Source organism: Eulemur rufifrons, chromosome 10, assembly GCF_041146395.1.
Source record: "Eulemur rufifrons isolate Redbay chromosome 10, OSU_ERuf_1, whole genome shotgun sequence".
NCBI classification, from domain to species: Eukaryota; Metazoa; Chordata; class Mammalia; order Primates; family Lemuridae; genus Eulemur; species Eulemur rufifrons.
Window position 1 is genome coordinate 33496064 of NC_090992.1, and position 10997 is coordinate 33507060.

The 10997-nt window shown below is 37.8% G+C and overlaps 1 protein-coding gene and 1 non-coding gene across 2 annotated transcripts in view; both read left to right on the forward strand.

Moving 5' to 3' along the window:
* The window catches only part of RAF1 (Raf-1 proto-oncogene, serine/threonine kinase), a 135326-nt gene that overhangs the window by 104422 nt on the left and 19907 nt on the right, over positions 1-10997 (forward strand). The gene's annotated exons all lie outside the window — the stretch shown is intronic.
* LOC138393335 (U6 spliceosomal RNA) lies at positions 2306-2412 on the forward strand. The gene has a single exon (XR_011235156.1). It is a non-coding gene; the product is annotated as a U6 spliceosomal RNA (small nuclear RNA).

Genomic DNA, 10997 nt, shown 5'->3' on the forward strand with positions numbered 1-10997 from the left:
GATTCATGTCATTCACCTCCTTTGAATGACTTCCGTTGCTTTTTAAAATTTTTTACTTTAAAAAAGTTAAGATATGAAATGGACAACATAAATGCACAAGACACATATATGCCTCTATGAATTTTTGCATATACATGCACTTAAGAAACAACCACCCAGATGAAGATAAAGAATATTAACACCCCAGGAGGCTCCTTATGGGCCGTCTCAGTCAATGCCTCCCAAAGGTAGCTGTTTATTTTCACCCCTATCACTATAGTTTTGCTCTTTCTTGACCTTCATATAAATGAAATAATTCAGTATGTACACTTTTTTCTGCCTTTTTTTGGGGGAGGGGGACAGAGTCTCACTCTGTTGCCCAGGCTAGAGTGCCGTGGCATCAGCCTAGCTCACAGCAACCTCAAACTCCTGGGCTTAAGAGATCCTCCTGCCTCAGCCTTCCGAGTAGCTGGGACTACAGGCACGTGCCACCATGCCCAGCTAATTTTTCTATATATATTTTTAGCTGTCCATATAATTTCTTTCTATTTTCAGTAGAGACGGGGTCTCACTCTTGCTAAGGCTGGTCTCGAACTCCTAACCTTGAGTGATCCACCCTGGCCTTGTCTTCCTTTTTTTGACTAACATTGTATCTGTGAGATCTTCCCATGTTGTTGTGTATAGCTGTATGCTGTTCTATTTTGCTATTAAAATACTGAGTCTTCTAATGAATGAACTTGGTACATACTTCCATTACTTAGAACTGTTGCAATTTTTCTCAGGAATTTAGGAGTATTTTGGAAATTTTACAGTTTTGAGTATATAGGTCTTGAATAACTTTTATTAGATTTATTACTAGGTATCTAGATGGGTTACTAAAACAATATTGCACTTTATAATACATTTGATCCATGCAATTCGTGTTCATAAAAGTTACATACTGCTTATTAAAAAAAATCCAGTTTAAGGCCAGGCGCGGTGGCTCACGCCTGTAATCCTAGCACTCCAGGAGGCCGAGGTGGGTGGATCACTCCAGATCAGTAGTTCGAGACCAGCCTGATCAAGAGCGAGACCTCGTCTCTACTAAAAATAGAAAGAAATTATATGGACAAATAAAAATATATATCGAAAAATTAGCTGGGCATGGTGGCTCATGCCTGTAGTCCCAGCTACTCAGGAGGCTGAGGCAGGAGGATTGCTTGAGCCCAGGAGTCTGAGGTTGCTGTGAGCTAGGCTGACGCTATGGCACTCTAGCCTGGGCAACAGAGTGAGACTCTGTCTCAAAAAAAAAAAAAAAAAAAAAAAATCCAGTTTATTTCATTCTTTATTTAATACATTCACTATATGAACACTATTATGTTCAAATATGAAAAAAAAGTATAAGGTGAAAAGTCCTAGTCTCCTATCAATTTAGTCCCCACCTCTTCAAAACCAGAAACAAAAAACCCAAAACCTAACCACTGTAATAAATTTTGTACATATCTTTCCAGGATTTCTACATATATACATATATACACACACATACAAATAAATATGTGTTTCTCCTTTTTTATAGAAAAGATAACATACACACTGTTCTGCACAGTATACATAAGCAGTGAAGATTTTTCCATATCAGTACATAGAGCCTCTTCCTCCTTTTGTAGAACTGTATAGTTGTAATATTCCATTGTATGGATATGCCATAATTTATTTCACCAACCTTGTACTGGTGGTCCTTAGGGTGTCCATGCTATTGACACTGGACCAACAAGAGCATATTCTGCATTACTTCACATAAGCTGTACCCAATTCACTGTTTTCTGAATTCAGTGTTGCTGAATTACCATGTCCTGCCCTACGCTTGGACATCCGTACTCTGGTTTCCTCATCCTCAGGAGACCATTTGCTGGCAGAGAATGAAGGGTCTCTTCCAGCCCACAACAAGTGCACATTAAACCCTTACGTCTGCTTGCTGACTACCAGCTCCCAATCTCAACCCCTTCAGAAAAGCAGCTCCACTACCAAACACAAAGGACAAAAAAATATGTCAGATGGAGGCGGATGAAGAAACTGAGAAAACGGAAGAGAGGGCAGGTGGCTCCCAGCTGGACATTAAAATGCCCATTTGGGTGCAAAGATAGGAGACTCTTTGCACAAAGGTGGGCCAAGAGTCTTGCAAAACTTTCTTTTTCTTTGTGTGGCTGTCCATAGATAGGGTTTTTGATGCTATTTTAAATATTTTCTAAATTTCCTAATTATTGCTTGCATACAAAAATACATGATCTTTGTATATTGACCTGAGATCTAGCTGCATGCTAAATTTTGAATTAATTCTAATGGTTTCGTGCTCGCTTCGGCAGCACATATACTAAAATTGGAACGATACAGAGAAGATTAGCATGGCCCCTGCGCAAGGATGACACGCAAATTCGTGAAGCGTTCCATATTAAATAAAAATAAAATAAAAAATTATAAAAAAAAATTCTAATGGTTTGTCGATTGTTTTTCACTTTCTACACACAATCATGCCATCAGCAAATGAAAGCTTTACTTCATTTTTAATCATTATATATTTTGTTTCTTTTTCTTGCTTTATTCATCTTTTTTTTTTTTTTTTTTTTTTTTTTTTTTTTTTGTTGAGACAGAGTCTCACTTTGTTGCCCAGGCTAGAGTGAGTGCCGTGGCGTCAGCTTAGCTCACAGCAACCTCAAACTCCTGGGCTTAAGCAATCCTACTGCCTCAGCCTCCCGAGTAGCTGGGACTACAGGCATGCGCCACTATGCCCGGCTAATTTTTTCTATATAGATTTTTAGGTGTCCATATAATGTCTTTCTATTTTTAGTAGAGACGGGGTCTCGCTCAGGCTGGTCTCGAACTCCTGACCTTGAGCAATCCACCCGCCTCGGCCTCCCAGAGTGCTAGGATTACAGGCGTGAGCCACCGCGCCCGGCCTTCTTGCTTTATTGTACTGTCTAGAACCTTCAGTATAATGTTAAAGAGAAGTGGTAAAAGTGGGAATAATGTATGTCTTGTTTTGTTCTTGAATTCAGGGAAAATAGTTAATATTTTACCATTAATTATAATGTTAGCTCTAGATTTTTTAAAGCTATTTATCATCAAATTAAAGTTTTGTTCTTTGTAGTTTTCTTAGCATTTTTATCATGAGCACATCTTGATTTTTATCAAATGCTTTTTTTGCATCTATTGAAAAAAACAATATTGTCTTTCCCCTTTATTCTATTAATGTGTTGAATTATATTGATTGATTTTTAATGTTAAACCTACCGAATTCCTCAGCCCCCCATGGCCATGATATATTATTTTTTCCTATAAATCACCTGATTCTGTTTGTCCAAATTGTATTTAGGATTTTTGCATCCTTGTTCATGAGAGATACTAGTCTGCAGTGTTCCTTTCTCGTAATGTCCATGCCAGGTTTTGGTATGTGAGATAGCTGGGCCTCATAAAATGAGTGTGGACAACTGCCTTCTTTGCTAATCTCTGGACAAGTCTGGGTAATATAGGTATTGATTTTTCCCTTAAATGTTTGGAAGAATTTACCATGGAAGCCATCTCAGCCTGCAGTTTTCTTTGTAGGAAGATTTTTATTTAAAGATTTAATTGCTTTCTTATATAAAGGACTATTCACATTTTATCTTTTTGTGTCAGGTTTGGAAAGCTCTTTTTTATTTCAAGTAATTAGTCCATTTCATCTAAATTGATACATTTATTTATTTTTATTATTATTTAGAGATAGGGTCTCATTCTGTTGCCAGGATGGAGTGCAGTGGCACCATCATAGCCTATTGTAACCTTGAGCTCCTGGGCTCAATATATCCTCCTGCCTGAGCCTCCAGAATAGATAGGACTACAAGCATGCACCACCATACCTAGGTAATTAAAAAAATCTTTTTTAGAGACAGGGTCTTACTATGTTGCCCAGGCTGATCTCAAACTTCTGGCCTCTAGTGATTCTCCTGCATTGGCCTCCCAAAGTGCTTGGGATACCGGCACAAGCCACTGAACCCAACCCTAAATTGATAAACTTAATGTCATAAAGTTGATCATAATACCTTCTTTTTTATGACTGTAGGATCTGTAATGTTATCTCATTTTCATTTCTTGATATTACTCATTGGTGTTTTATTCTTTTTCTAATAAGTCAATAAAATTTTATCAATTGTATTAATCTTTTCACTGAACAAGGTTTTGGCTTTGTTCATTTTCTCTATTGTACATCTGTTTTCTATTTCACTGATTTCTGCTTTTATCTTTATTATTTCTTTTTTCTATGTTCTTGGAGTTCAAATTGCTCTTGTTGTCTAGCTTCTTGAGATGGAAGTTTATGTCATTGATTTTCAAATCTTTTTCTTTTCTGAGTATTTAAAGCTATACTTTTCTCTGAAAGCACATTTATCAATATTTCAAAAGTTCTTATATCATGTTTTCCTTATTCAGTTTAAAATATTTTCTAATTTCCATTATTATTTGTTCTTTGACCCATAAGTTATTTATTTAATAAAAGTGTCCTGATTAACTTCCAAACTGAGGAGTTTTCTAGTTATCTTTTTCTTATTTCTAATGTGATCCCAACGTGGAATTGTCTATTCTCCTTTAAGTTTGTTCAACATTTGCTTTATATATTTTGAAGCTATGTTTTTAGGTTCAAACAAATTTAGAATTTCTCTACCTTCTATTCTGTCAAAACTTTATCATTTAAAAATGTTCCTCTTTGTGCTATTTGTGTATGTGAATCAGGACAGTGTTATATCAGTGAATAAATGGGTTTACTACATTGTGGTTCATGTAATATACCATGTAAAGATGCATGTATAAAAGGTGTTTCTGAATGTGCTAGTTGCACATGTGAATTAGGACAGTGATATTTCAGTGAAAAAAATGTGTTCACATTGTGGTGCATGTAATACACTATGTAAAGATGCACAATATAAAAGATGTTTTTAAGAGTGCTGGTTTAAAAAAAAGAAATGTCCCTCTTTATCTCTAGAAATGCTTCTTGTTTTAAAGCCTACTTTTTCCTGATATTAATCATACCAGCTTTCTTTCAGATAGTGTTTTCATGGTATATCTTTTTCCATCCTTTTATTTTTAATCTACTTAGTATTTTATATCTAAATTGTATCTCTTGTAGATAGTATATAGTTGTTTTACTTTAAAATACAGTATGATAATCTTTGTTTTTTAAATTGGAGTGTATAGTCCATTTACATTAAATGTAATATAGTTGGGTTTAAATCTACCATCTTGCTATTTATTTTCCATCTTTTTTTATTATTTAAAAAAATTTTTTTGAGACAGAGTCTCACTCTGTCACCCTGGGTAGAGTGCAGTGATGTCATCATAGCTCACTGCAACTTTAAACTCCTGGGCTCAAGCAATCCTCCTGCCTTGGCCTCCCAGAGTGCTAGGATTACAGGTGTAAGCCACTGCACCTGTCCAAGGTCTTAATTTTTAACCACTTCCAAGATGACTATACTAGGCTTTTCAGCAATGACACCACAGTGCATATGGTGGCTACCACCCTGGCAGCCAGCCCCTCACCCCCATCATGGACTGCCTATTATGGCTTGAAGGGGAATGACTGGGCCACTGAAATGAAATAGAATCAGTGAAATAGACTTGACAGTCCAGAAATAAACCTTCACATCTATGGTCAGTTGAGTTTCGAAAAAGGTGCCAATAAGCTAGCTTGTAAGTAAGAAAAGAAAAAAGAATGTATGCCAAGACCGTAAAACAGAGAAATAAGAATATTTTCACCAAATGGTCCTGGAACAATTGAATATCCACTTGCCAAAGAATGAAGTTGGATCCCTACTTCACACATTATTCAAAAATTAACTCAAAATGAATCAGGAACCTAAATGTAAGACATAACACTATAAAACTCTTAGAAGAAAATATAGGTATAAACCTTCATGATCTTGGATCAAGCAATGAATTCTTAGGACATCAAAGCACAAACAACAAAAGAAAAAATAGATAGATTTGACTTCACAAAAATTTAAAAATTTTGTGCTTCAAAGGACATTGTCAAAAAATAAAAAGACAATGGTTAGTATAAAAAAATATATATCCAGCATGCATACGCAGAACTCTTACAACTCAACAATAAAAAGACAAAAAAACCCAATTTAAAAATGGGCAAAGCATTTGGATAGACATTTCTTCAAAGAAGATATACATATGGCCAATAATCACATGAATCATCATTAGTTCAACATCATTAATCATTAGAGAAATGCAAATCAAAACCACAATGAAATACTACTTCACAACCACTAGGATGGCTTAAATAAGAAATGTGGGGCTGGGCGTGGTGGCTCAGGCCTGTAATCCTAGCACTCCGGGAGGCTGAGGAGGGAGGATTGCTCAAGATCAGAAGTTCGAGACAAGCCTGAGCAAGAGCAAGACCCTGTCTCTACTAAAAATAGAAAGAAATTAGCCAGATAACTAAAAATATATAGAAAAAAAATTAGCCAGGCATGGTGGTGCATGCCTATAGTCCCAGCTACTCGGGAGGCTGAGGCAGGAGGATCACCTGAGCCCAGGAGTTTGAGGTTGCTGTGAGCGAGGCTGACGCCACGGCACTCTAGCCCAGGCAACAGAGTGAGACTCTGTCTCAAAAAAAAAAAAAAAAAAAAACCCCACAAAACAAAGAAATACGGACAAGAAGTGTTGGTATTGTGAATAAATTGGACCCTCATAAATTGCTAGTGGGAAAGAAAAATGCAGCCACTTAGGAAAAAAGCTTGGCAGTTCCTCAAAATGTTAAACATAGGGTTATTACCACATGACCCAGCAATTCCACTCATAGCTATATAACCAAGGGAATTGAAAACATATGAAATGTATTCATAGCAGCAGTATTCATAATAGCCAAAAGTAGAAACAACTCAAATGTCTATCAACTGATGAATGGATACACAAAAATGACATATCCAGACAATGGAATATTATTCAGCCATAAAAATGAATAAATAACCAAAACATGCTACACCATGGATGAACTTTGAAAACATTATGCTAAATGAAAGAAGCCAGATACAAAAGACCATATATCGTATATTTCCATATATATGAAAAGTCTAGAATAGATAAATCCATAGAGAAAGAAAGATTAGTGGTTGCCAGGGGCTGGGGGAGGGGAGAATGGAAGTGACTGCTAATAGGTATGGGGTTTCTTTTTGGAGGTGATGAAAATCTTCTTAAACTTACTGGTGATGGTTGCACAATCTTGTGAATATACTAAAAACCATTGAATTGTACACTTTAAATGGGTGAATTTCTTGGTATATAAATTTAATCTCCATTTTTAAAAAAGTAAGTAATATGGAAGTTAGGCAAAAGATGCAATATACAGATAATAGAACTTCCTGAAGAAGAAAAACAAAACAAGGAAACAGAATAAATGTTCAAAACTATATAAAAAATTTCCTGAAATAAAAAAAATGTGAAAGTACACATTGAAAGATCACACCACAAACCTGAGTAAACCCAAAATGACATTTTATAATGAAATCATTGATCTTTAAAAAAAGGAAAAATTCCGTAGGTACACTGGCAAAAAAGAACACGACTTATAAAAGTGAGAAAATTTGTTTATCATCAGACTTTTTGACAGCAGTGCTTTATGACAGAAGGAAATAGAATGACATATTTAAGAAAATGTGAGCCAAGGATTTCAGGTCCAGCAAAACTGATCTTCAAGTATAAAGGACAGAGATAAACTGTTAATCAACGTGCAAGAATTCAGGAGATATTCTTCCCATGACCCCTTATCAAAGAATCTTTTAGAGAGTGAACTTCAGACAAGTGAGTGACGAAAGAACTGGTAGTGGGCATTAAATGTAAGTCTGCATACAGAAATAAGCCTCAGTGAGGCTTATAGGGAGAGAGCTTTGTTTATGATGGCAGATGTTCTGGCGATGAGGATATAGAACCACCATTTAAATAAATGAGGAAGGTGGGCAAAAAAATTTTTAAACTCTGTTCAGTAATCCTAATGGGAGTTGGTGGTATTAGCGTTGTTACCTGAGACCGCTGTAAATGTAATGTGGGCTAGAGCAAGTGAATCATTATGGGACATTCTAATTCCATAATCGCCTGTATCCTTGAGAACTAAGATTTTCAGTGTGGAAAAAGAGACATACACATGTAATATAGAAGAGGTTAAGTAAAAACCCTGTAGTCCTGAACTTGAATTGGAAATAGTATCAACTCGTGAAGTATTTTATCTTTATATGTGTGTGTGCACTCACGTGTGTGTACCTTTTTTTACTCTGCTCTGTCTACTGAAAAGGCAGAGAGACCATAACCAACCCAGTAGCAAAGAGCACTCCCAGTGGGCAGACTGAAGTCTTGAAATACCATTTCCCATTTAAAGAAAGCAGGGCTTGGAGAAATGGTTGACTCTAGGTCCAGGGCAGGAACAGCCTGAGATGAACCCAAAACACTTTAACATACTACATAGGACGGAAGTCATCAGAGACTCCTAAGGGTCATTTGAAAAGGACTCAGGAGCCAATTGAAGAGGCTGACAGGCCAGGCGTGGTGGCTCACAGCTGTAATCCTAGCACTCTGGGAGGCTGAGGTGAGAGGATTGCTTGAGGTCAGGAGTTAGAGGCCAGCCTGAGCAAGAGCAAGACCCTCATCTCTACTAAAAAATAGAAAGAAATTAGCTGGGCAACTAAAAGAAAAAATCAGCCAGGCGTGATGGCTCACACCTGTAGTCCCAGCTACTTGGGAGGCTGAGGCAGGAGGATGGCTTGAGCCCAGGAGTTTGAGGTTGCTGTGAGGTAGGCTGACGCCACGGCACTCTAGCCTGGGCAACAGAGTGAGACACTGTCTCAAAAAAAAAAAAAAAAAAGAAAGAAAGAAAAAGAAAAGAAAAAAGGAGAACAATGATGGGGCAATTTGAACTTCATAAGAATAAAAATAAAAATTGCATTGGGTTGGGACACATCTAATATGTTTACATCCATGAGTTCATAGTGATACTTAAGGAAAAGGATATGAAACCAACTGGGCACCTTCTGAGTGTGACAGAGATGCTCCGATTATCTTGAAATGTGGGTAAAGAATCAGGCACACATCCAGTCTCTCCTGTATGACTGAGCCACTGGGTAACCACGTCATAGCTGAGGGGAAGTGTCTCCTTACAAAATCATTTTAGCTCATGCATGAAAACAAAATGATGCAGTTGGACTATCCCCTCTGAGCCACCCTCAATGAATGAACAGATCTCTAGATATTTAGAATGGTCACTAACATCAAAACAGAGTGAAGACCAGCCGTGATGTGCTTTCAGATGAAAGAAGGCTCTGCTACCTGCAGTCTTGCCAAGGGGACCAAACCGGAGGCTCTTTCCCGGGAGGAAGGGCAGACAGAGCAGTGTGTGGACGCAAACCCATCCGGAGTGCGCAGTCGTCAACGTCAGACCCGGGGAGATGACTCAGGTGCTTCACGGATGCATTACAAGGGAAGGAAAGGGAGTCGGGAGACTTCAAAAATGTATCCAAAAGATTTTAATGGACAAGACTGAAATATAATAGCTACAGACATGCGCTTGGGTGATGAACCGAAACAGAAACACAAGCAATGATTGCTGCAAATGTGAGATTAGGGGGTCACTTTTGGAGGGAGGAAGGGGGTGTCGAACTGGGATGGACACTGGAGGGGCTTCAGAGGTGGCTGGAAAATTCTAGTTTTTGCCCTGTGTGGTAGTCATAGGAGGTTGACATGAAAATAAACATTTGTTTTGTGTAGTGTTCTGTATCTATGTTTTATAACAATATCTTAAAAATAGAGATAAGGTAAGAAAGGATTGAAGACGCCTGTGTGGCAAAAGCGGCCGATGTATTAAGAATGTTTGTTACGACATGCTACTGCAATCCCTCTTCCTGAGAGTGACAAGGCCTCTGGATGTTTGTGTCATGAACATAAACACATGCTCAGTTGAAAGTGGCTTGGGTCACTCAAGCAGTCTAACAAACAATTGCAGTGTGGTTTATATTAATAATGAACAATCTCAGGACCTTGTCACCTGAGCTAGTGTCTAGCTATAACCTGTCTGCCTTCACTGTAACAGGAGAAGGTTGGCTGGAATGATTTCCGAGGTCTGTTCTAATTCTGTGAGTCTGATGATCATTTTCATTTTATAATACTGAAGATGCACTTTTCTGCATTTTGGCATACTGTAATTTACTTAAGTACAAGTCATGAAATAACCTTTCTGAAGTGCCTTTGCCTACCATGGCACCTTCTCTATGGGTCTTCCCTTTAAAACTGCTTATCTTGGCTAGCACTCTGGGAGGCTGAGGTGGGAGGATTGCTTGAGGCCAGGAGTTCAAGACCAGCCTCAGCAAGAGAGAGACTCCATCTCTACTAAAAATAGAAAAAATTAGCTGGACAACTAAAACTAGAAAAAATTAGCTGGGCATGGTGGTGTACACCTGTAGTCCCAGCTACTTGGGAGGCTGAGGCAGGAAGATTACTTGAGCCCAGGAGTTTGGGGTTGCTGGGAGCCAGGCTGACACCACGGCACTCTAGCCCAGGCAACAGAGTGAGACTGTCTCAAAAACAAACAAACAAAACAAAAAAACTGCTTATCTGGGGAGCTGCAGGCATCCACAGGGCCTGGGTTTAGTGTAGTACAACCAAAGGTGGATTCTGAAAGGATGAGTTGAACCTGTATTACCGATATGGAGAAAAAGTTTCTAAGATGAAAGGAAAACACAAATTTCAAAACAGCATATAGCATAGCACTATTGGTGTTTTAACAAAGTATGTGGCAATATTCACCTAATGTACCAATAGTTTCTCCAGAGAGTAGAATACGGTGGGTGGGAAAATGTTATGGCAGGAACAAAGGACACTGCTTTTTTTCCCAAATATTTTTGTGCAGTTGCTTAAAATTATTTAAAAATTGAAAAATAATATAGTGCATATAGTAAAATGCACAGCTTGATGATTTTTCACAATCTGAATATAATCAACACCCAGATAATGATCAGAAC